The sequence below is a fragment of the Vidua chalybeata genome, chromosome 4 (genome assembly GCF_026979565.1).
Source record: "Vidua chalybeata isolate OUT-0048 chromosome 4, bVidCha1 merged haplotype, whole genome shotgun sequence".
Taxonomy (NCBI): domain Eukaryota; kingdom Metazoa; phylum Chordata; class Aves; order Passeriformes; family Viduidae; genus Vidua; species Vidua chalybeata.
In genome coordinates this window covers 16,571,498-16,594,140 of record NC_071533.1, presented here as the reverse complement: position 1 = coordinate 16,594,140, position 22,643 = coordinate 16,571,498, and the positions used below count along the sequence as shown (strand labels likewise).

The 22,643-nt window shown below is 43.2% G+C and overlaps 1 long non-coding RNA gene across 3 annotated transcripts; it reads left to right on the top strand.

Moving 5' to 3' along the window:
- Nucleotides 1–9,982: 9,982 nt before the first annotated feature.
- Nucleotides 9,983–19,445, top strand: LOC128787077 (uncharacterized). 3 transcript variants are annotated; one of them, XR_008430565.1, is made up of 6 exons: nt 9,983–10,127; nt 11,301–11,399; nt 11,662–11,794; nt 16,818–17,019; nt 18,565–18,669; nt 18,784–19,445. It is a non-coding gene; the product is annotated as an uncharacterized LOC128787077 (long non-coding RNA). The 3 variants fall into 3 exon arrangements; XR_008430564.1 differs by having other exon boundaries at nt 9,983–10,089; nt 18,565–19,445; XR_008430563.1 differs by having other exon boundaries at nt 18,565–19,445.
- Nucleotides 19,446–22,643: the final 3,198 nt, after the last annotated feature.

Here is a 22,643-nt window from a genome sequence, read left to right as displayed (position 1 = left end):
CAAGAAGGATGGTTAGGAGGTGATTCCAAAGTTCTTTGGCTCCTGCTTCCCAAAATTCAGCTTCTGATGCTTTGCAGAGGAGTGTGGTTTCCTCACACGTAGCCAGAAGTTCTCTGAGTGCTTTTGTCTTGTGGAGAACTTGCAGTGTGTTTGGGATTTCTTGGGCGTGACCTTGTCTGGCTGAACAGGTAAACCTTCTGATGTCATGTCTCTGTTTTTCTTTGTCACCCGTTATGTGACAAATAGAAAAAATAAGATTTATCTTGTTCCTACATCATGATTCCTGAATTAATCTATTTCAACTGTGTTTATATGACTCTTAATGAAACAGGATCTCTTCTTGCATTATCTCGATGATTAATGGTTGTTGTTGAAAAAAACAGATGTGACTTAATGTTGGAAGTGCAAATGATTTCCAGACCGCACTTATGGTGAATTAGTTTAATCGTTAATATCTTCCAAATTGAATTATGCTGTGTATGAGGTCACTGGTAGTGGCTGCCACTAATACCTGGCCATATGTGTCTGTTGTTTTAACCTACTCAGTGTTGTATTCAAAGACATAATTGCTGTTGCCAAATGGGGTTTGTTCCGCTTCATTAAATCTCATTAATTACTGGGATCATGGAACTCCTGACTGCTCCATCCCAGTGAGTGCAGTGCTCAGGAAACCCTCAAAGGCTGGGGGCAGCCAGCAGTTCAGATCCAGGCATTGGCTCTTTCCTTCATGGTCATAAATCCTAGGCTTTCTGTCCTAAAATTGGTCATTTCTTTGAACACACCTTCGAATCTTAGTATGTGATGCCAGCAAATACAAACATATCCATAGCAGGGAAGTAAATTCCCTTGATTCACTTGATCTCCATTTTTATTTTATTTTATTATATTTTTATTTTATTTTTATTTTATTATATTTTATTGCTGCTAAATATGAAGCATTTCAGGCAGGAAATTCCATGTAGTTGAACGTAATGGCTTATTTGAACCAGGTAGGTATATTCTACTGAAAATATTCTGCTCTCTAGATGAAATGTGTTCATTAAAAGAAATATGCAATTTGTTACAATTGGTAGCATTTCATACTCTGAAATTTAAGCAATTTTGTAATGGTGGTGATAATGGTATTAGCTTATAAAATTTCTGGTTTGTAGAAGAGCTTAAGGTAATTTTAGAAAGTAAAGGTTCCATCTTGACTATCACACTGAAAATTGCAGCAGGCATACATTTAAACTTGGTGGATTTTAATATTTTAGCATTTAGTATGGGAATATATTGGTGTAAACAGAGCTGTGTCATAGAGCTGTGCACCCCACAGGAACAATTTATGAAATTGTATCTCTAGGCCTGGCTTTTGTCCTTCTTTAAGATGGAAAGTAGTAAGTAGCTTTGCCCCCCCCTCCCCCCATATAACTGGTTTTGTATTTTTAAAGCAAAACTGTTATACTGTTTTCATTAACATTTGTGCTAATGAAAACAATTGGGAAAAGCAAAATCTGCGTTACCTAGAGCAGCTCCAAGTTGTGTAAAGTGTACAAAGGGCTGTGAGTAAACACACACCAATAAAGGCCTTGCCAGGGTGCTGCAATAATGTGTTTGGAAGAAAGACAGCAGCTAAGATTTTGTCTAAAATTTGCTTAAATACTTCAATAAGCATAATCAGAAAGGTGGTATTTGCACAAGTAATTCTACCTTCCAAAACATCCCCACTGATTTAATGAATCTGCTTGGGGTGAACAAGGTTTGTCTGACCAACTCCTAAAGGAAACTTTCACCATTGGATAGTAAAAAAATAAAAGAAGAAACATAGTGCAATTTAAACACAGAACTGACTGTTTTAGAAACATTCTCTCTTTAATTTCCACTGTGTGCTTTTTCTATTTTATTTTATTGCTTTGAAAGGCATGGACTTATTACTTTTATCCTTCCTAAAATATTTCAGGTCAGCAAGCCAGCATAAAAGATATCTTCCTGCTTATGTGTGCACTCAGTCTTCAGGTCCACATCAGTACAGTTGCTAAAGTAATAATAAATTACCGAGTTATCTGATAGTAATTAGTGCTACTCACAGAGAGCCCTGTGAATTGCAGTCTGTGGGATGGTTTATTTACAGGTAGTGTGGAGTATTTTCCTTAGGATGTTTTCAAATATTGTTTGGCTGTTGCAACTTAAACATCAGTGAAATTAAGTAAAGGATTGCCTGTAGTGTCTAGAAGGCATTTTTCTAAGATCCATTTTTGAAAATTAGATATAACTTAGCTTTGGGATGCAGGTTCCTAGCCTGCAAATTTAATGAATAATCAAGAGGAATTATTGTTTCATGCCTAATGTTCATGCTAGGAAGGTATTTACAGCTCAATTTTTATTTTGAATGGCTGTGCATGTCAAGAGAAAACAATGACTTCATTGTTACCTAGAGCATGACTCACTCAGGTTTTAAAGGAAAAGTCATCCAGAGGTAAATATAAGTAGAAACTCCCACTTGGTTCTCTTGCTGCTAATCTGGGGATCTGAAAATGTGATTTCTGGCCTCCAAAGTGTTTGTGCACAGACTTCAAAGGCCTTTTGTCACTGTCCCCATGGAAAGGAGCTGGAAAGGAGTAGGCCTAGTTCAGAGCATGGCAGTGCCAGTAGAGATGAAGGAGCAAAGGACTGCCCAGAAGGTGATGGCAAAGAGCATCCAGGGCCTGGTGGGAACGAGGGTGTTGGTGACTTGGCAGGACCTGGGATGTCAGCAGAGTTCAGGAACCTGTGCTGATAGAAATGGGCCAGGAGACCAGCTCCTTTTTAAAGGCCTTTATTAAGTGATCAGCTCTGGGTGGGGGCCTGAGGGGTCGCGCACACCGCCGCTGCTCCCTTCAGCGACACAGAGGAGGAGGTAATCAGTTTTGCTTTGCAGCAGAACTGGGACTCCCGTCCTCACGGGCGTGCCTAGGAAGACGTCTCCCGGCTCGTTGACTAGGGTCCTCATTTCAGTCTGGTTACCTTTAGGTGGTGGTGATTTCCAAAACCTGGTTGATAGTATAGGGGGACTCTTCCCCAACAAGTCTAGTCACTTGATTTTCCAAATTTCCAGGTTGGCTCGTTGTTTCCAGGGCCTTTTGTTGGATTTCCTTCTGCCTTGCTTAATTTGCATATTACCAGAGCTGTTTCTGGCCGCCATTTTGGGAGCAGCAGAGGCAATACCCGAGGGACTCAATTAGGGTACAAGTAACAGTGGGGAAAGTAACGGTGGGGGTAATACAACAAGGGTACAACCGGGGTGAATATGGGGTATTAACACAAGGGGGGGTACAACGAGGGTATTTAATAACAATTGTAAGTATTTCAACAACTGTAACTTTACTGAACTTGTTCATAACATGTGCCCTTGATCTGTGGATGTGCTCTGTGGAAGAGATGAGAGTCTGAGAGAGTGGGTTTGCCTTTAAATAAATGTCCTATTCCTGGATAGGGAAATAGAGCTGAGCCTGGCTGGGAAGGCAAAATCTGATTCCAATAGAAGCTCACACCACAGTGGGAGTCAGGAGATCTGTTTCCTGCTCAGTTGCATGTCTCCCATAGCCCTGGGTAAAGCCCTTGATGACACTGGTGATGCACTGATCCAGCCAGGAAACAGATGTTTCACTGCCCCACTTGACAGAGCATTATGTAGATGGAACCATCTGATCAGTCAGGGATGGTGTGGTGACAAGGGTGACATCAATTCTGGAGATGAAGATGTGTGGGATAAGAATCCAAAATGCTGGAACCAGAGCAGATTGCTCATTGGTTTCATGTGCTGGTTGTTGCGGCATTCTGGTGTTTTTCCTGGGTCTGGAGCAGCCGCTGTGCCCGGCGGGGCACCGTGGCTCCTCCGGTCCCGGTCCCGCCACTGCTCCCGGGCTCCGTGGCTCCGGGAAGGTGGGTCGGCCACTTCTACCGCTGTGCATGAGGAACCTTGATAAAGGGGGAGAAGGAAGGAGCTGAGAGCATTTTATTGATGTGCTCCCAATTCCTGAGTTGGACAATATGGCCTCCCGGCCCCGGCCTCGTGGGAGTTTTATGAAGGGAGGAGCGGGGGGTGTCACGTGGTATGCGGAAGCCAATAGGGACGAAGTAGGGGATGGCACCAGGACCCGGGCAGTCCTGAGGTGGTCCTGGCCACGGGGGAACCAATAGGGGCACGCAGGGGCGGTGCTGGGGCCCTGGGCACTCCCGGGGCTGCGGGGGTGTGGTGTGGAAGGCAGGAGCCAATGGGGAAGTGGCAGGGGCGGCGCCGGGGGCCCGGGGTGGCCCCGGCCACGGGGGAGGGGTAACAGCAGGAAAGGACCCACAGGAAGAGACAGGAGGGACGGGAGCCAGGCCACATGGTCAGGCAGCTCGGGAACCGGGTACTGCAAGGGAAGGAAAACCGGGGGATACATGGGTGTACACAGGATTTGCTAAGACACATCAGAACCCCGACCTAAACCCAAAGTCCTGGATGCAACAGGTTGTGGCATGCAGACATCTGCAGACTGTTTGAAGATGAAATAGTGAAGAAATGGCTATGAGGAAATGAGCGGTTTTGTGTTCTAAAATACCACTAGTCCTGAGGGAGATCTCATTAAAAGCACAGAGGGTGTGTGGTGCACAGTGCCCTGAAGAGTCAGTGCCTCAGGGATGGAGCTGTTCTAGGTTTGCTGAAGCACCACGCACAAAGGCAGAGCCAGAAGTGCTTCCAGCTCTGCTGCTGGAATGCAAACCCCATCATCTCCCAGTCCTCCAGCATGGATTCTCTGAGCACAGGATGAATTTGCTGTTGCAGCACAACATATGGCTGTAGCTGGCACCATTTCCTCCAAAACATCCTATATGCCTGCAGTCTGGAAGTTGTTTGCAAAGAGCTTTACTGACTCATCTCAAGTATGTAATCAGCTGGGAATAATAATAAAGTAGTGATCTAAATTTATTACAGGTTAGGTTTTTATTTCTGTGGGCTGAATTTCATCAGATCAAAGTATCATTTTTCTAACAGAGGAGGAAGCAGGTGTGCTGAGTACCTGGGTGTCACAGCCAGGCAAGTCACAAAATTGATTATCTGTCACATTTTACTTCAGAAATGGTGATATTTGTTGGTAGAAAGTATTAAGCAGATGCAGACGTTTTTTGCACATTGAAAGGCATTTAGCAGGCATGATTCAGTTTTTTGAACCTTCCTGATGGACATGTGTTGGTGTTTTCCATCCCTAAGGAAGGGAGATTCAGGAGCAATGAGTTCTCATTTCAGCAGTCAGTGCTAGAATCTGTTGGTGGTAACCTCAGCTTTCTCAAACACTTGTTTCTACATTCTGGAAATTAATTTTAAAATAAATTACTGGGCCTGTACAACCTTTTAGGAGTCCAGGGGTGAGACCTTAACACAAAGGCTCTTGTCTTTTCACAGGCATACCAAATTATTTTGATCTCTTGAGACTGCAGTGGAATTCTAGTCAGGATCTATGGTGGAATTTTGTAAGGGAATGCTCTCAGGAATTCTGTGTTGTGGGGGTGAATAGATCCAATATGCAGACCAGCTGCAGGCAATCTGTAGGGTTTTACTCTGTGTCTGTGAACACACTGTGCATTAGGGTGACAAATAACAAAGGATTTGGAAATTCTGGCTCAGGCTGCAGTATTTCACTATAGCTTAAAAAGCACATCTTTTATAAAGCAAGCTTGCTCCTAAAGCTTCCCTTCCTTCCCATTAATTTGCAGTCCTGGGGATGAGAAAGCCTTTTCCAGCACAGGAGCTGGCAGGCAGGATTTGGGATGCTGCTAGAGCAGCCTTTGGCCCCAGGAGCAGGATGGGGGTGCCTGAGAGCTCCTCAGGAAGGCTCCAGCACTCGCTGCCATCCCACAGCACCGGAAGTTTGGTCCCCACTCGCTGGAGCTCAGGCACTCTGCCCTGATGGACAGACATGAATTCAATTGCATGAGCAGTTTGGGAGCCTATTGGAGGCTGCTGCTTCTCTGCTATCACAATGAGGGAGGGTTTTTGCTGGGAATATGGCACTTTACAGGTGGCATTTGTGAGAAGAGCAAAATCCCAGCAAAGACTCTGCAGTAAAGGTGCAGCTACGTAATGCTGAGGGGTGCAAGGGCAAGCAGCAAAGGTTTCCATCAAAACCAAACCAACCTGAGTTGTCCAGGATTTTCTCTCTCTCACATGAGTTTAGTGAAGCACAGACTGTGAATCCAAGCTAAACCTGCGGTGTTTCAAGTGGCCCTTCAAAAGGGACCATATTCAATGCCCAGCAGTGTAAAGATCCTAACAACATGTTCATGGCAGAAAATGATGAGCACACAAGAAGGAAATCTTTAATTCCTCAGCTCAGGGGCAGGAATGTGCATTGCTGGTCTGGCACTGGAGAAAGTCCTCATGTTTTCCAGAGCTGCAGTTGATATCAGTGTATTACATGCTGGCACCTATCTCCATATGCATGACTTTAAATACAGAAAAACACATGTTCATTGCCATAGGCTTGTTCTTTTTAGGGGCTTCAACCTGCAGTTTTTCTTGCAGTGGAACCTGACCATCTGTCTGCTTCTGCAGTGATGTGGGAGTGGATTCTGGCTCTACAGTGAAGAGAAAGGAATAAAGAACTCCTGCTAAGGAAGTTCAAAGAGCTCATGAGAAGGCACTTGGAATTGGAAAAGCAAATTGAGTGATTCAGAGCAAGTTATTAGAAATGGGCAAATGTATGACCATGGATAATGTGGATGTGTTTGAGTAAAGATCTCTTTGGAGTAAAAACCTCCTTTGTGGAAGGCAGCAAGGAGTCCCAGCTGTCCTCGTGGTGTTCTTGCACTGCAGTTCCCTTGGAGGCCAAGAGCAGGGTGTATCTGCATAACATGATGAGAATTGTGCTCACAAAATGTGGCATCTGACCTTACAGAAAAAAATCAATGCAGAACAAGCCCTGATGAGATTTTTTTTGCCAACATTGCACTTTTTAAACTCCCATGGATGTGCAAGGTGAAGCACAGTGTGTGAGCTACGGGCTTATGGTTTTGCCCTGAGAGGATGAATAAAGAATTTGAAATTTATTTTATCTTGTAAAGTCACATTTTATCTCCCCTCATGTAAATAGATTGTATTCATTTTGTTAGTGCTTGTAAGAGCATTTTGGCAAGTTGAATGCCTAGAAGAAAGGTTAAGATCCACATTTTGAGAAGTGCATGGATGAGGCAGTAAGTTTTATTCTATTCCAAGGAAGAGCAGAGTTCACCCTTTCCTCTTTATGTACAGAGGTGCTGCTCTGCCTTTTGGAAGCAGAATGTGAATGACTTGTTACTGAACCACATTTAGTTTACTTGTTTTCCTGTCTAAAACAACAAGTAAATAATTTAGTTGCAAATGTTCATTCAGTTTGTTTTAAAGAACATGTTTTTTTCCACAAAGGACATAAGTGATGCACATATTAAAAATTCAGAACTTCTCAGAAAAGTTGTTGCTGGTATCTCAGACCTGCTTAATGCACTTAAACACTTGGGGGGTTTTGCTAATTAAGCCTGTAGATAACTAGTTATGCTTCTGGGGGCTGCTCAGGACCATTTTGATTTGAAGTAGTTTCTTTTACTTGACTGAGATCCAAAACTCCGTGGTTCCTGTTTAGCTGCTCCATGAGCCGCTCTTGTGGCACATTCCAGCCCTGCAGGTGTCACATGGAACACGTGAAGTTGTGCTCAGGGAACCAGCAGCAAGGAGGCAGTGAAGAAATGGCATTAAAACTCTAATGGCATTATTGCAGAGTGAGGAAATGCTGGAGCTGGCCAGCTGAGCCAGTCAGTGCCTACAGCCAGGATTGTTTCCTACAGCATGATTTGTAATTCCCTATTTGACAGATGTGCAACCTACTCGAGTCCACAGGGTACTTAAAATAGTTGTAATAATAGTTAAAATCAGGACAGAAGTTACAGCCTGGTGCATTTGACTCCTCTAAGAGCTTCACATGCCTGTGAAGATGTGCAAGACTGACAAAAGTGAAAAGTGAAATGCGGCTATTTGGTGGAAGCAATGAAGTTCCACAAAAAGTTCCTTTCAGCTTTTCAGGATGCTGGTGGTGAATGATGGCTTTACTCCTTCATCTAGAAATGAGAAAGAAAATGTGTAAACCCATCCATTCCCTGCCTGTAATTGATATTCTGTGACCATGTAGTGTAAATAAGTCTTATCTTTGCAGGAGTACTAATCAGTATCAATCAGTAATACCAATCAGAAATATCTTTCCATAAATCTCCCCAGGAGCAATTGGAACACTCCAGCTTGGGACCTGCTATAAAAAATTGCCTGGGGTATCTAATCTCTGTGCTAGACAGAGCTGAAAATCCTGGCTCAAATTAGTTTGTGATGGAGGCAGATAGCTCCATTTTGACATGCCTGAACTTGAAAAGATCTCCTTGAGCAGAAAACTGGGTAAGAGCTTAGTATGTCTTAATCCTTAATTTGAGATTTCATTTAAAAGTTTATAAGGACGACTTCTATATTTATGTTTAATTTTATCTAAAGCTGCAGGAGCTCTATCATTGCTGAGCTGAGCTTTTCTCTCCCCATATTATTCTGCTAAGGAGCACCTCAAACTTGACCAAAAAAACAAAGTCCAGGCTGGGCAATTCCCATTTCTCTGCTGTGCTGGTTTTTGTGGTGCCTGAGGACCCTGCAAAGCCGGGGCTCCATCAGTCACATGCTCTGTGTCCATCTGTGCCACTGGTGTTCTTCCAGCTGGATGTGCTGTCTTCAGGCCCTTGTAAAGTGACAAAACTTCCCCTTTTTCCTCTGTGAAACTCATCTATGCAGTTTTTCCTGATCTTGTGCTTACATTTTTCTTTAGCCTGCTGTTAGGCCATTGCTCTGGCATACAGCCCTTGTTTCCCTTGGCACTTGGTCTCGTTCTTCTCCTTATGTGGTTCCAATCTACCTGAGCAGCATCATTATTTTCACTCTTTATGGCCTTTATCCTCTGTGGGAGTCATCAGCTCCAAAGTAGTGTTTGGTTTTTGTCTTGTTTGAATCTTTCTAAACCAGATGATCTCTTTCTGGAGCTGAGATGTTGACAAGAGCATGTGGGGGGAAAATCTACCTATTAGTGGCTCTGATATGAAATTGGGAGCCTGTGCACAACCATCAACATTTAAAAGTCATGCAGCATTTTGACTATTGATTTTGGGGTTTCACTATTAATTTTGGTTCTTCAAACTGCTTTTAAAGCATCTCCCTTTAAGCTCATGCATGGCTGGGTTTCCCTATAATATTTGAGTGCATGGCTTCTCAGGGATGTTCCTCATACTCAGTTATCTCTGAAATGAACAGGGCTAATGCCTTTATTAATGTTCAGCTCTTTATCAAAAAGATCAGCTGGGCAGGGGGCCCAACACAGAGCTCGCCCCCGCTGTTGTAGTTTTCCCAGGTAGCCAAAAGGGAAGGAGGTGTGCAGAGTCTGTTGCTGAAGTCCAGAGCAGTAGCTGTCCCCTCTCCTTTCCTTGTAGCACACTGGTAGCCGAAGGGTGAGGAGGCGTGCAGTTTCTGTTGCTGAAGTCCAGAACAACAGCTGTCCCCTCTCCTTTCCTTGTGGCAACACCAGGAAATTCCCTCTCTTTGTTTCTGCTTCCCACAGTCCACTCTAGTCTAGTCTTTTGTAGGTGATGGTGACAGGGCAAAAGTCAATCAGGGGATGTATTTCCCTCTTCTTCAGCTAGGGCATTTGTCTAGCCCCCTCTACTGTGTTTAGTTCTTTATTTATGGGTGTCTATCCCCTAAAAAAATGCTCCCATGGTCCCAAGAGGTTTTTATTTGCATTTTAGTCGTAGAATGGCAGCGTGGGTGGGGGGAGGCAGGTTATCTCCAGGTAGTTCTCTAGAAAACAAACAGAGCAATTAGCTGATTAACATTTCAATATTGGTACTCAGCTAGAGCCAGCAGCTGTTCCACTGTTGCCATGGGAACTAGGAAGGCCCTGCCCGTGACCCTGGGAACACCAGGAACTTTGTTCATTACAATCTCCAGCTAGTGTAGTATGACTATCACTGTGCTTATAACATCTGGTTTATAGTTCCTGTATAAAATATCTCGCTGCTCCTTGGCCTCTCTCTGTAAGGATCAAACTCTTGGTGTGGTGGTTTGTGGTTTTGTAAGTGTTTTTTGTTAATCAGTTTGTAATGGTTTGTTCCATGTAACCCGTTCTGTTCCCCTAATGGTTTAGCCCTAAGTTGTTTACTTCAATATTTTCCCGCCAAGTGCCTGTCAATCCCCATGTCATTCTCCCCAGTCCCTCCTTTGTACCCCCCTTGCTTCCTTATTAGTCCCTGTCAATCCCCAGTTCACTGCCCCCTACCCTTGCCTATCAAGTTAGACACACCCTGTTTGTTCTGGAAAGTTCCTTGTGTGTTACCCCTTGCACAATTTCCCATTGGACTGTTAAGCCTGCTCCCTCCCCTGTGCTGCCTCTATTGGATTACCTCAGTTGTGTTCTCCTCCCCTAATGTCTCCCCATTGGATGTGAGTTGTTTCCACCCCTCGTACCCTCCCCTCTTTAAAATGTGATGCCCCCCTCATTCCTGCACTTACTTGTCCCTGAACCTTCCTTGGGAATAAAATACCTTGGAATTCATACAAACGGCCCCTTCCTATTTCTTCGCCTCAGTCCTTTGTTCCTGCTTCGGAGCTGTGCTACCCACGCCACAGCCAGCCATAGGGAGCAGCAACTCCCTGTTAGCACTGCCACCCTAGAGGTCTCAGAAGAGATCTGGAGGCAGCCCTTCCTATTGCGCCCTCCGGCCATAGGGCGCGTGCTAGCCAGGAGACCTCCATACTGTAGCTGCAACCGGACAGCAACATCTTGGAGGCTGCCTAATGTTGCTCTGGTACCTGATCTGTCCTTTCTAGAACTGATTCTTTTATTTTCCCTGAGCTGTTTCAAGGAGGTGTTTATTCCCCAGAAACAAATCTTCTGGATTTTGACTTTACTGGGACATTTTGTTTGTTACTCCTTTATGTTAATTTTGTTTTGTAACTTGTTCTCTATCACCCTCATAGTTCCATCCAGGCCATCTCTGAATATTCATTTGTGGTTTTAGCACAGGGTTTTTAAATCCCTTCCTCTGGAGAGGAGCTTGAATCTGTATTGTTTTACCTACAGCAGTAAAGAAAATGTAGAAGTCACTTTGTTGTCCTGTGGTTTAGGTATCAAAAAAGACTTTTCTGTATTCCTTGCCTGCTTCTCCATAAATTTTCTACCAAAATAAGCTTCAGCTACTGGCACCTGTATAATAGAGCACTTGTGTTACTGTTTCTTTTTTCTCAGTCAGGGCTGTTTACTGGGCTCACATGTCAGTGGTTTCCAGTCTCACAGAAGTGATGTTTCCCTTGTCTCGGACAAGCCATGACAAGCATCCGGACGTCTGTAAGTCTTTGCTTCTTATTGTCTTGTAATTGTCCTAACTCTAAAATTTTATACTCTAATTGTATTACTATTTTTATAACTATTTTATTATTATTAAACTTTTAAAATTTTAAAAACCAACTGATTGGCGTTTTTCACAATTATGGTAGCAGAGGATGGTTTTTAACACCTCTCTGTCAATGACTTAGGAGAGTCAGAGTGAGGGAGATGCATCCTGCCCTGATTAGGCAGTCTCACTGTGCTCCCCTGGTGTGACTGACAGACGCAGGTTTCGATCTGATGGACAAAAGGAGGCAATAAAACAAAGAAAAGGGAAAGGATTCCCTAAAACTGTGGTAATTAGCCCCTAAGACTAAAGTGTACACGAAGAACAAAGACCCAAGGACAAAGGATAGGTAAGTATTTGTTGGCACAGGGTGGATAAGGGGGGGATGAATGTGTGCAAATGAGAGGCAGACTGGTTACCCCAGACCTGCTAAGTGAGAGCGGGGTCTCCCATGCTGCGTTTCCATCTTTTTCACGAGAAAAGCGGCCAGTAAAGAGACGAAGCGAGTGATAAAAAGAGTAAGAGAATCTTCCCCCTGAGAAACTGGGACTGGGTCTCAGAGAAAGAGTGGGACCCCTTGGTAGGGGGAAATAAAATGTGAAAAGAGGGTTTTTCTTGGCATAATTCATTGGAAAAAAAAGTAAAAAGAGGGTTAATTCACAGGAAAAAAAGAAAAAAAATCCACTGGATTGAGAGGCATCCAGGATTAAATTTGCTGGGTTGAGGGATTAACGTTCTAAGAGCACTCAGGGTTGCCGGATTGAGGATATGCCCAAGAGAATCTGGGGTTGGACAGCACAGCTAGACTGTGAGATAAAAATGTCCAAGGGGATCTGGGGTTGAAAAACACAGTTGGATTGAGGGATATCCAAGAACACTGGGACTGGGCAGTAACACCTAAAATTCTGGTGGATTGAGAGACTTCCAGGATTAAACCTGCTGGGTTGACGGATTAACATTCCAAGAGCACTTAGGGTAAATGTAGATGTGAGAGTGAGTGAAAATTAAAAGTGAGTGAGTGTGGACAGATGAAAGTATATGTAACAGTATTGTGAAGTCCAGAAGTATGAATGAACAGGCTTGAGGGTGTGAATGTGTGTGAGAGTGAATGAGAGATAAAGGTGAATAAATGGAAATGAGTGGAAGATATGTAATGTAGATTGTTTATTTTGAGCTTTACTTTATTTCCTTGGAGGGAGGTATATTGTGTCAAATGGTATTGTGAGAGAAAGGATTTTTTGTGTGGGTAGTTGAAAGAAGGTAGTATTCAGTTTGTTAGAGAAAGTGAGAAACAAATGTGTGGAATGAATAGATAAGATTTTGAAAAATGGGACCAAAAACCAATAAAAAAGAAGACAAAGAGAAAGAAAAGGGAGGGGAACAAGAGGGAAAAAGAGAAAAGGAAAGGAGTGGGATCCTTCACTGGTTTTGCCCCCTCCATTCCCATTCACGCCCACACCACTCGTGGCCGAGCCGCTTGTCTCGGGCTCAGGCTTGCCACTTGCTTCAGCTTCGCCTGTTCCAGTCACGGCTCTTGTCCCAGGTCCCAGCAAGCCACTCGCTTCGGCTCCACCTGCCTCAGTGCCGGCGCCTGTCCCGGGTCCCGGGTCCTCTTTTGCCGCCTGCAGCCTCTGTACCAGTCCCCGTCTCGCTGCTACCCAACTGGCCCCCGCCCCCATCCTGCCCAGCTGGTCCATGGCTGCTCAGCCAGCCGCGCCTGGCAGGCTCCTGTTGGTCCCATCTGTCCCATCCTTGACCGCTTCTCCCACAGCTGTTTTCTCTGCCCCATCCCCAGCGACTTTGCCTGTTCCAGCTGCATTGGGCACCGCTGCTCCTGCTTTGCCTCTGCTGGGAACAGCTGACCCAGCCGCCATTAACCATGCTCCCGACAGCTACCCCCTGGAAATGCCCCCTCCTTTGGTGGTTCCAGTAGCAAACCCTGCTCATGCTCCCCTGAGCTCCGTTCCCCTGGTAACCGCAGCTCCAGCTCAAAGAAACTCTCTTTCTCTGGAGGACCCCCCTTATAGGAACACAAGAAGTTCAGTTAGAAGGCAACATTCTCTGGACTCTTCCTCACAACACGGGAGAAAGGCTATAGAAGAAGACTGGGATCCATTTCCACTAAGAGAGGTCCCAGTGGGAGGGGGTGGAACTAAGTTTGTGAATGCCCCTTTGACTTCTTCTGAGGTCAGGAATTTTAAAAAGGAAATAAAAGGGATTTTGAAGGATCCCATAAGCACTGCTGAACAATTAGACCAGTTTTTAGGTTCAAATATTTATACCTGGGAAGAAATACAGTTGATAACAAAGATACTATTTTCTCCAGAAGAAAGGGAAATGATCAGAATTGCAGGCATAAAAGCCTGGAGTAAAGAAAATCCACAGGCCTCCCCGGAGAGGACAAAATGCCGACTGCACCTCCTGAGTGGGGTCAAAATAATGAGGAGGGGAGAAAACATATGAATGAGTATCGTAATTTAATAATCAAGGGAATAAAAGGGGCAGCATCTCGAGGGAAAAATGCTGAAGGGACTTTTGAGGCACAGCAGGGGAAAGAGGAGGCTCCAACTGAATGGTTGGACAGACTTGGGAGAAATATAAGGCAATGTTCCAGAATGGATCCTGACACTGATGTGAGAAAAGCTTTGTTAAGGATAACTTTATTACTGGTGCTTGACCAGATATTAGGAAAAATTGGAAAAAATTGAAGATTGGCATGATAAATCATTAGATGGTTTATTAAAGGAGTCTCAGAAATCTGTGGCCAAAGCCAAACTAAAAGCAAGGATTGTGGCAGTCACCATGCAAGAAAACAATTACAAAAAAAAAAATCAAAACCACACAAGCACTACTCCTAGATATGACGGTAGTAGAGACAGGGGAACAGGAAAGAATAAAAACCCAATACAAACCAAGTCTCAGGAGCATTCCAGGAATGTCTGCTTTTACTGTAAGAGCAAAGGACATTATAGGAGAGATTGTCCTAAGAGGGCAACAGATCTGAAAATCTTCCGAGAGATGAGCACAGTAGAATAGAGATGTTAGAGGCTCTATTTTTTTAGGGGACAAATACCATCTGGAGTCTGTGATAACTTTAAAAGTGGGTCCCCAAGAAAAAGAATTGGAATTTGTGGTAGACACAGGGGTAGAAAGAACCTGTCTGTTAAATATTCCAAAAGGTTATAGTGTAAGCAAAGATACTGTAAAAGTAACAGGAGCAAAAGGAGAGAGTTTCACAGTTCCTGTCATTAAAAATGTGGTAATAGAGGTAGAAACCAGATTTTGGATGGGGGATGTTTTATTGGTCCCAGGGGCGGGTAGCAACTTATTGGGATGAGATTTACAAGTGAAATTAGGAATAGGGTTTATCCCAGAAGATGGGAAGATGACAGCTTGAATTTTAAAATTAAGCTAAGAGGATAAAGAAAAAAACTAACAAGGAAGTTTGGGCTGGGGAAGGAAATAGGGGAGGATGCTTCATACTGCAGATGTCTTCACTGAGCTGTTGATTCAGCTAATTCTTTCCCCTTTGCTATGTACAGGTAGTTTAAATTATTTCTTGCAATTTGCATTGTGATTTTTCATCTTGAAATATGTAACTTGCTGTACTCTAGGATTGAAAAAGTAGTTTACAGCTGTGACATAGCAAAACCTGCTTTTAATTTACTTTGAGTTGATGCAAGGCTGTTCAATCAAGTGGTTCTCAGTGTGTAAAGTTAAACTAAAGGTAACACCAGCTGCTTGGTAGGTCAATGAGAAACATTTTTTCCTTCCAGCCAGTCCTTTTTCATGTACCCTAATGTGTTTTGCTTTCTTGGTTTTTGTTTGGTTTGTTTGTTAGTGTTTCTGGAAGTGCTGAATACTTGCAGTGCACCTAGAACAGCAGCTAGAGCTGTGCATGCATAGCACTTCTGAAAAATAGGGCTAATTTTTTGACCCAGAATTGGAGGTGGCTACATATAAAAAAGGGAACCTACAAAGCTGGATGAAGAAAAGGTTTCAGTATCTTCTAATATAAGCTGTTAATTTGTTATTTTCAGCATCACTGTGGGTGTGTGACACACACACACGAAAAAGAGGGTGTCTCTGCTTGCTGTAGTTTTATTTCTTGAATGAGTTAGAGAGCTATGAGGAAGTTGTGGGTTCTTTGTGTGGTTTATCCAGGCCTGCAGGGAGGGTTTGGCCATGATTCCCTCTGTGCTGTAGGTAGCCCTGCAGCATGGCAGCAGTAGCTTGTCTCTAGTGAGTTTGCAGGCAGGGTGCTTCACTACTGCAGTGCTCAGGTGCTGTTTCCTATTGTGACATTAAAGCTTGAATTCAAGAGTGCCTCTTCCCATCCTATTACTGTTTGTACCACAGGAGCCTCTTTGGACAGTGTTTCCTAGCAGTCAAAGAGAAGGTATTGCAGAGACAAATTCCTTACTTTCTGTCCCCCCCACTGTATTCATTTTTTGTCCATTCCCTCTTCAAAATATGGATTTGTAAAACTCATGCTCTGTGTCCTCAGATGCCCTTCCCAAATCAAACCTTGGCTTCGTTGCAAATTGCATTGCATTAACTAGCATTGTCTTAAATTTTTTTGGTGCAGGCAGGGTCACTTTGGAAGTAAGTTGTTGTTTACCTTGTTCCTACAACCTTTTTGAACTTGTGAATGGAAAAAATTCAAGTTTTTAATTTTGGCACTGTGTCAGCTGTGAGTGCTAGTAGCCTTGGTGGAGGGTGCTGTGAATTGCACGCTTGCAGAACGCACATAACAAAAGTAATTTTATTTGTAAAGAAGTTGAAAAAGGGGGAAGGGGTGATTGGCAGACTCACCTCTCTGAGATGTTGGAATGTGGACTGATATTAGAAGGTGGACTGATGTTGGAATATGGATGTTAAAATGTGAAGAGAGAGAAAGAGAGGGAGAGAGAGAGAAAAAGAGAGAGAGAGAGGCGAAGAACAGAGTTAAACGCAAGGCTGTGAAAAAGAGGAAGAAAGGGACCACTGCTAGAGATAAGATCAAGGCAGAGATAGTTGACTTTCACAAAGTGGTTTATTTTTTAAAGCAAGATTTTTTTTCTTTCTGTTTTTTTGTTGTTAAGAAGAGGAGGCTTTTGTTCTGAAGAATGGGTCTGTAAGACTAAAACAGTTAAATGTTGCCCAAAAAGTAAAAAGCAAGAGATGTGATACATCTTGTGTTAAAATTGGCCTGGTCTTTTTTATTTAACTAATTATAGCTCACAGAAAGAATAATTGGCCTCTGCAGCTATTAACACAGCTGGATATGAGTAGAATAAGCAGCTGTAGAAAAAGCTTTTCGTTAGACCCAGAAAGTTTTGAAGAAAACTAATGGTAGAAGTTAATGCAGTATTGTTTTTCTTTTAACACAGTGTTATTAAGAAGTCCTTTCCAGGTACCACTAAAGCAGCAATCCGAACCACAGAAAGAGGGTGAATTCATGACAGCAAAATCAAAGAACTTGTGAAGAACCTTGAAGAATGGATTATCATATTAAAACCGGGTGATACCAAATTGACTTTCAACTGGGACTGGGTGATAACAGTTTGAGAAGACCCAAATGAACCAAGGAAGGTACAAAGAATAACACCTAACTGAGAAATAAGGCAAAGCTTACATCACTGGTTTTAAGCATTGCCTAAATAAGCCCTGAGACGCCTCCGACACCTCCTTGGGAGAGGAATACTGCCACTTCAGACAAGAGGATCAGGACTATTTTAATCAGAGAGTTCTTATATTCTGGCCTTAGCCTGTGACTTGTACAGGAAAGAAGGGAAATTACCATTCGTATTATACTGTATACTTTATTTGATTCATCCCAATGCTGGATACACTAACTAGGTTATAAGTAAATATTCAAATTATGAGAATAATTGGTATTGTAGCTCACAAAATCTATGTTCTTGTTGCAAGAAGTATCAAGTACTGAATCTATCCCCTATACAGACAGAACTCAAAACAGTTGAAGTAGTAACTTTGTTTTGTGGATGGGAATTATTAGTGCCTGTTGACTTGAGAGATACCTGAGGAACAGTGGGAAACCTCAGTTAAGGAGTGTCGAAAAGGACTTGCTTAAAAAAATTAGTAAAAAGGAGTGACAAGGGAAACAGAGGGTAAGCTTGGGTTGACCACTGTACTCGCCACTGAGAAGATCACACATACCTGCTATGGGAAGCAACTCTATAGGCAGGGGAGGTCGGGGTATAAACCATACCAGACCTCTGTTATTCCTCTTTCTGTCTCTCATTTGTTGTCTTTTACCTTTTGAGATACCGGCAAGATAGTGTCACAAATGCTACAGAAAGTATTACATGGGAAGAAACCAAAGTTCCTTTTTTGTTACACACACCCATGTCAACAGCCACTGTTATAACCTATGGATATTTTCAGTTCAGTCAGAGAGAAAAAGAGAGGGTTTTTTAGTCAGGCAAGAGGCTGGGAAACAGTTGGGAAAGAATGTAAATAATTCACTATCTCTGTCTTGTTGTTCACATTGTTTACAAGATAGGTTCTGCTACCGTGCCGTCATTCACTGCACACCAATGGTGTGAGATGTTTTTACTTTTAAGACCAATAAAATTAGTCTGCACAATGTTCTCTATATATAGAGCAGTGCATTTGAAAGAAATCAGTTTCATTCCTTGCCTTCTAACTTGGAGTGCTTTTGTTCCCGTCCTGCTCAACAGCGATATCAACCCATCCAAATAAACTACCTGCTGGCAAAATGGGGAAAAATATTGGATTACAAGGAACTTAGGAAAAAGTGGTAATAGACGGGGCATTGAATGTCTGAAAGGAGAGAGATGGATTTGTTTTACATTTGATTTCCGAAATGCAGTCCAAGATTCGGCAAAAAGGCAATTAGTAAACAAAAAGGTGAAACCAGCACAGCAATCTAGCTCTGTATTAACCCCAAATTATATACTGAATCGTATTATAAGACTCCAAGCAGTCATAGAGAAGATAACAAACAAAGATGCTCAGGCATTGGAATTAATATCAAATCCGCAAAGCCAAACAAAAACTCTAGTGTAGCAGAATAGGTTGGCTTTAGACTATTTATTGGCTAAAGAAGGGGGTGTTTGTGGAAAGTTTAATATATCAAATTGTTGAAAATAGGTGACAATGGGAAAGTCATCCTGGAAAAAACAAAGAATATCAGAAAGAAATAACCCAGATACCGGTCCAAAAGTGGGAAAACAATGTTAAAAACTAACTGATGAGGTAATGTATTGAGGATGGGATAGTGGAAGAAATTAGGATTCTTCCTTTGATGTGTTACAACTGTTTTGATGTTCTTTCCTTGTTTAATCCCATGTTTTATTTGATTACCAACAGAGTCCAAAGAATGCAAGTGGATAAGAAATATTGCTCAAGCCAAATGATTTATAAAGAAGAGGAGGGATTGTGAAAAATGCATACTTTATGATCGGCTTTTCGCAAATATTACAATGAATATTTTATGTGTAATGTTAGAAAGCTATACTGTATTAATTCTCTTAAATAGTGTGTTAAATATAGTTTTAGGTTACAAGATAATAAATAGAAAATAGAAACTCTGCAATGTAGGATTTTTTTACTAGCTCAAGCAAGAGATGAGATAATCAAGAAACTCTTCGCACAGAGATGGCAGTGACAGGGCCCATAAAGAGTTACTGCCTCCTTATCGGAAAAGACAAACATTCTTCCACGTTCTCTCCGTCTTTATGGAACTACCAGGATTAAGGGGAAGAAGTTGACAAAACCAGAAAAGTTCTTAATTTGCAAGGAATTTATGCATCATGTATAAGATATATGAATATGCAACAGGCGATTGCTTTTAAGGGTTATTCCTTTGTTCACAAGACATGCTTGTCGTGGCTTAAGTGCCCGAAAGCATCCGGACATGTGTAAGTCTTTGCTTTTTATTGTCTTGTAATTGTCCTAACTCTTAATTTTTATTACTCTAATTGTATTACTATTTTTATAACAATTTTATTATTATTAAACTTTTAAAATTTTAAAAACCAAGTGATTGGCGTTTTTCACAAGAACCCAGCCTGTGTAACATGTGGCCTTTGTGGCAGAAGAATTCTGAGTGCCCAGATGTGATTTACATGTAGGTGGTTTGTAGGAAACTGCAGTTACTGAGAGAGGGTTGTTGTGTGGTGATACAAGTGTGGTGTTGCTGCAGGCATTGTCTTCTGAACCTGTAACAGGGGAAAACTGTGGGTGCAGATAAAACCCTGGTTTGGGAAAGCTGACAAGGCTGGAGGCCAGCTTTGGTGTTTGGGGCTCTCCATGTGGTTTAACAGTGAGCAACTAAACAGTGCAGACTAGAAGTAGATAGCATATTTTCAATGATTTATGCTGAACAGAGCACCTGAAAGGTGAAGGTGTTTGGACTCTCTGGATGTGAGTGAGCGAATAGCTCTGAGTGCAGCACAAGGGAGATGGGGTCTGCAGACATTGGAATGGATACACAAGAGTGTGGTTATCAAGGACCATCAATTGTGAAAAAAGATTTTGTGCTTTGTGGAGGATAAGATGTGAAAGTGGCTGATGGTCACCCATTATTGCTGCAGTGCGCTGTCGTGGCGTGCTGGGCAGTGACAGCAGGGGCGCGACCTTCCCCCGTAAGCTCTGCTATTCCCACTTATGGCTTGGTCTGGCGCAGGAACAGATAATGATGATATGGGACTTGGGGTAGAACTGGATGGATTTATTAGGTCCATGACCTGGGACCCCAAGACAAATTTGGGGGGGGGGGGGGGGGGAAGGGGGCTGTAGAGGTTTTTATAGGGGGAGTGGTATAGGGCAACCAACCAATGAGGGCATGGCAGGGGAGGAATCTAGGGTAGAACTAACATTCTATAAACCTATCAGGGAGAGCAGGGGAGGGGGATAATACAAAGTAACAATGGGGTATCTAATACTACAAGATCAACAAGGAACACTCTGGAAAAAGGGGGTAGGGATAGGGAGGATTGACAACTTGGGGGGAGGAAGTTAGGGAAGGGCTTGGGGAGATTGGTAACCCAGGAGGGGAGGAGATTAGGGAGGAGAATAGTGTGCAAACACAAAGCAAAAACCACATCACAGCACATTATATAACATAACAATGCCTTTTAGAGCTATGCAGTGTTTTCTTTTTATAGTTTTCTTCCCCCTGGTAGGTGAAAGGGAATTATCTAAATTTATTTCATGTCTCCTTGCAGCTTCCTTATCTGTCCTATGGACTTGCTTTTGAGTTCTGCTAAATCTCTGAAACTCTGGGATCTTTTTACCTCTGATGAAATGTGCTTTGCTGGCTGTTTAGGGAAGTGGCTTTAGCTGTCCTCCTGCCATTACTCCTGGCACCAAACCCCATCTGCCTCTCTGCTGCCTGAGCACAGGGGCTGCCCTGAGCTGTCATCCAGGAGCTGATCCCGAGAGCAGGAGGGGCAGCACTGAAGGCTGCAGACAGCCAGGGAGCACCCAGTGCCTCCCCCACACCAGAGGGGATGGTCCCCACCCAGAACAGGAGGGGCAAGGCCAGGGTAGTGTCTGAGAGGCAGGAGCTGAAGGCAGCTGCTGTGGGATGTGCCCTGCTACCCTCCAGCCACCAGCAGCTGACTGTGCCCAGCAGAGGTCCCCACCTGTACCCCCCGGCACAGCTGCACTGCTCAGTGCCAGGAAGGTGCTGCTCCCGTTGGCCAGAGCAGTGGGAAGGAGGCTTCTGATTCACAGTTGTAAACTTTGCTGCCCTCCTGTAGTTTCTGGTGTTTGGTTTTTTCCCTCCACCCCCTGCTATGTGTAGTTTCAATGTGGCAAATGCTGTTAGGCAGGAAAAGACTGAACTCTTGTGCCTGCTGAAAAAGCTGAAAGGACTGCCAGCTGTGCACAAGCACAAGTTACCCAAATACAGATGAAAGTGTCCTGCATTGTTGAGATTTGTGCAGAAAGAAACAAGGAATTCCCAGCTGCTGAGGAGTAAATAGGGAAAAATCAGTCATTAACCCTGTTAGCTTTATTGCAGGAGAGAGAAATAACCTTTTGGGTCTAAATACCATTTATAAATACCAGGGTTTTTAGTTGAAATTCAAATAGTTTTTTTGTTGGTTCCCTGCTTGCTGTTAACAGGACTTTACTCTGTGTGTGTGTGATGCAGCTCAATGAGAACAGACTTTCCCTGTCCCTGAGAATGCTGAGGGAACAGTCACAGCAGGAAAAAGTCAGGAGCTGGGACATGTAAAATTGCTGTGTGCCATGGAGCATCCTGCAGTCTGCAAATCATGGTGTGACTAAGTACAGGAAAAGGCTGAGGTGTGAACAGGAGAACAAGCAACATGGATATTATGGCAGCTTCTACACCACAGCGCTCACAACAAATGTTTTTCTGGATAGCTGTGAAAAGTTATCCCGGTGCAAAAAAGGAATATTCAACTCATTGAGAAATAGGCCTCAATAAAACTAAAACATCAATGTGTCTTTTTACACATTTTACTGGGGATGTAATTTTCATTCTGATTCTGAAGCCACAAGATTACCAGACAAAACGTGTTAAAGCATCTTGGCTGCTGTGCCAGTGTGAAGTGGTAGAAATACTGAGAGTTTTTAATAGCCAGTGTGAATGTTGAAGCGTTCAAACTGCACGTGATGGGGTTAAGTAATGTGAATTGACTTAGTGCTGTTCTTCTAAGGGTTCACACATAAATAATTGATTTCTGCTTAAGAATAAACATCCTTTTAAAAAACCAAAGCAGTGGAGAGTTTTTGGTTGAACCAGAATAGGCAGTTGTAAAAGAGTTTGCTTGCAAAACAACACAAAATGGTCCTTCCACACATCTGTCGTCACTTCTTTTAAGAGCTGTGGATTGCAGCAGGGAAGGAAATTTTGCTCAATAAATGAAAAAGGAATTCAGCAAGGTTTCTAAATCTGAAGCTTCAGAGAAAGATGCTGCAGTAGTGGTTTGCAAAACCAGGCAGAAGTTGCAGTGGTGAAACTATGTCTTTTTAACCTTCTGCCAAGGCTGTGTAAAATAAATGAAAGGGTGACAGAAGGGTGCTGCTGGTTCAGGTCCTTGCCAGGGTGCCCTGTTGTGGCTCAGGAGAAAGAAGCAGCTGAGATCCCTCTCCCATATCTCCAAGGGTTACTTAAATCACCAGGCTGTCTGCTCTCTGATGCTATATCTCGTTTCTCTGTGTCCTTTTCCACAGCAACGGCTCCCTGACACGTG